Source organism: Atta colombica, unplaced genomic scaffold, assembly GCF_001594045.1.
Source record: "Atta colombica isolate Treedump-2 unplaced genomic scaffold, Acol1.0 scaffold125, whole genome shotgun sequence".
Lineage (NCBI taxonomy): Eukaryota > Metazoa > Arthropoda > Insecta > Hymenoptera > Formicidae > Atta > Atta colombica.
The window spans coordinates 3,943,835-3,947,446 of NW_017259212.1; positions in this window are offsets into that span (position 1 = coordinate 3,943,835).

Here is a 3,612-nt window from a genome sequence, read left to right on the forward strand (position 1 = left end):
GCTAAATAAATATTTACTTACAATAAATAAATATTTGTTTAGTAAAAAAAATGATTAAATCAAATTTACATTTCTTGTAACAAATAAATATTTCTTTATATTTAATAAATATTTAGTAGCATTCAACTAAATATTTATTAAAATTGGCTATATTTTTTTTCAGTGTAGTGTCATTTTTATACGGAAAACTAAATAACACACATATATTAAAGTCATTTTTACACACTTGGATTTGCAATGTAGGTTTGTCCCAAAATGGATCTTGAATTTAGGAGCTAAAATAAAAGTTAAATTCGCTCAATTATTTTAAACGCTAATAATGCTCCAGTTTTTAACATCTATTTTTTTATTATTTATATTGATCAATATCGTTAATTCTTTAGAAAGATAAAATGAACAACACTTCTTTTTAAAATGGTTATCCTTACATTGTGCACTTCGTCACGACTTGTCTTGTTCCTCTCCATTATGAACGAAAGAAATGTGGCCGAGTGGATGTAGTATGCGTGGAACAGGTGCCAACCGGTTCGAGAAAGCTTCGCCCTGCCAATAAGCGAGCTCACCCTTCTTCCCGCGAGACAGGTGGACCGACTGGCATCGTTGATCCTGTACTCGAGACGGAGTCTCGCGACGCACCATACAATTTCAGGGAAACGCGAGATAAAATTATGCTACGTCTCTTAATCAACTGACTTCGCAGTGACTCATTCAAGTTTTCCTCATCGTTAAATAAATATCGCTTCTCTATTTATAATCGATTCTACAGTTACAAAGAAAGTACGATTTTGCTGAAGTATCTAAAAATTTTGCTTAATACATGTTTAAAAATAATTTTGTTGAATCATTAAAATTCATTATTTACAAAAAATAATTAAGAATCCCAAATATAATAAGCAATATTGCAAAAAATTTTGACATTTTAACAAGCAATTTGAGCGTTTTATATAATTATTTTGATAGTCCGACAAAATTATTTTTAGATTTGTTTCTAAATTTTTCAATATTTTTGCAAAACCAATCATTCCGCGTATACATACTCTTGAAATCTAGATGTAACTGTTATTATGATAGGTCTGTCAATAATTACTTTAAATTGCCCTCAACAATCAAGGTAAAAAGATTATTGACTCATCCATGTACTATCTGTAATCTCTCGTGAAACAAGTATTGTAAATTCTTATATTATTATTAAAATAAATGAAGTTTTGCCGTTTAACGAGCAGAGACTGAAAACGAACAGAGTATTCTTGTTTATTTATTTACGCTCAAGCTACGTAATTAACGTGAAAATGCTTACTTACACGATAATGTTCGCGAAACGTTTTATCGTCATCGGTAATGAGCTTCGTTAAGTATTGAGCATATTTGTAAATAACGATCAAATATCAAAACCATACAAGCGGAATTCCCCATAATTCGATTTACATTTGTTATGCGTTCCGTTTCCCGACCCGTGTATTTGTACACGCATATATGTCGGGCATACAGTGTTCAACGATGATTGGTATCATCCAAAAATGATTGCTCGTGAAAACTTGGTGCTCCCAGACGAAAATCAAAATTGTGTATCAATTGCGCCAATAATTGAATTAAAAACTAATTACTTGCTAAACGATGCATTTGCACCTGATACTCGGCAGACCGATAATATCAATCGTCAGAGAATAATTATCTGTCACAATGAAGTATCCAACCAAGTCACCGACCATCAAAATCGTGTAATCGTCAATCGTCACAGGATGATTTCACCTTAAATAATTTCGAGCCTAATAAGATTGAAATTAATCGAGCATGTTAAAAATTCTAAACAATTATATTGCTATTAATGTAAAATATCAATTAACAAGCATGAAGAAATATAATTTATATTAAATATTATGAGCATTCATGTTATAGTTTTAACAAAGTTTTTCCTACACTAAAATTGTTTTTTTTTTCTTTTGAAAAATTGAATTTCGCGACTCTATTTATTCCACATTGTAATCATCATTATTATAACGTGTATTTACAGTCCATAACATCTATGTAAATTGTAATGTGAAAATCATTAGGATTTAAGTACCTAAGCCTAAACCTAATCTATAAATTTTTCAAATATTTCTGATTGTAATAGATGAAATTTTAAACAATTTAATGGTTTAAAAATATGTTGTCGTGTGCACAAAAGAAATTCAATCGCCTCAAAATGAACTTGGAAAAGGGCGATATAACTTTATCCTTTATCGCTGTCATGAAAAGCAGGCGACATTGATACACCTACGTTAAAATATTTATAAGGTGTATCACATCACGCTTTAGACATTTCTGATCTAAAGTAAAGAAATGAAAAAATAAATTCATGGAAAAAATGCAACGAATACTACTTGCGGTGTGACATACATGTTACAGACAGTACTTTTACTCTCTTGTTTATTATTAATTAAACATGAAATAATTAGAAACATGATATAATAAAAATATTCTCATAACTCATTTCTAAAAATTTTAATTAGCATTATACTATAACAAGTTCTATAATATAGAATAATATAGATAATTTAGTATATTGAAATAATTAAGAAATTTTTTCGCCGTCTGTCGGATTACGACAGACGTCAAAAGATCAAATAATTCGAAAATTCCGTAGAAGAAATTTTCAGGGACTACTCGCAAGTACAGCGTATACCTGCGCTGGTCATCGCGATGATGACGGTTCCTCGAGTGGTCCATGGATGAAGGAAGGTTGGCACGGTGCAATTTTCGCGCAGCGTAAACGGGTCTCTCACGTAACACATGCTCTGCACGCACACGTGCCACCCTTTCCCCGCGGACCGCTCGACTTTTCCTTCTTCGCTCATCCATCCCATCCTTTTCTCGCTCATGATTCCTTACCCTTCCCCGTATTCTGTGAACGTGCGAGAGAAATCGTCGTTGGTGTGACAATCGCACGTACAACGAGGACGCAGAGCGATGCACCGATCGGTAGAGAAAGATGCGAGCGGTGTGTACGCGGACTTGCGCGACGAGGACGGAGTGAGCCGTTATTTTTATAGCGTTACGGTAGGTTAGAGCCGCGTCCGACCAACCAACGTACCTTGCCCAACCTAACCCGGGTTAGTCGGGACTCTATCTGTCTCTCCTCCCTTCATCATCGTCCCTCTCTCTTTTTCTTTCCTCCTCATACCGTCGTCCCTTCGGCTTCTCTCTCCTCCCCCTCTCTCTCTTTTTCCCTTCTTTCAAAGCACGCTGCACATTCCTCTCTCTTCCGCCTGCAAGGGCTCCGCGCGCATTTATAATGCACGCAAAATTTCATGCAGAGGCGCTTCGCCTGGCTTCCAATCCTTTGATAACACGCTGTTTGCGTGCACCCGCGCGCGCGAGCGTACACACAGGCGTGCATAACGCGCGCCACGTACGCGCGGCCGCGTGTGTACACGCCAGTCCGGTAGCTCGGTGTGCGCGACTATATTTAAAAGCGCCCGAGAGAGCACCCGCTACTGCCCTTCTCGTTCTCCCTCTGCGCACCCCCGCGCGTCCAGCATCCTCTCTCTCATCGGCCGCCTACCTCCGCCCCAACCCTTTGCTTCCACTCTTTAACTCTTTCCCCCTTCCTCACGCTCTCTTTCGTTCTCT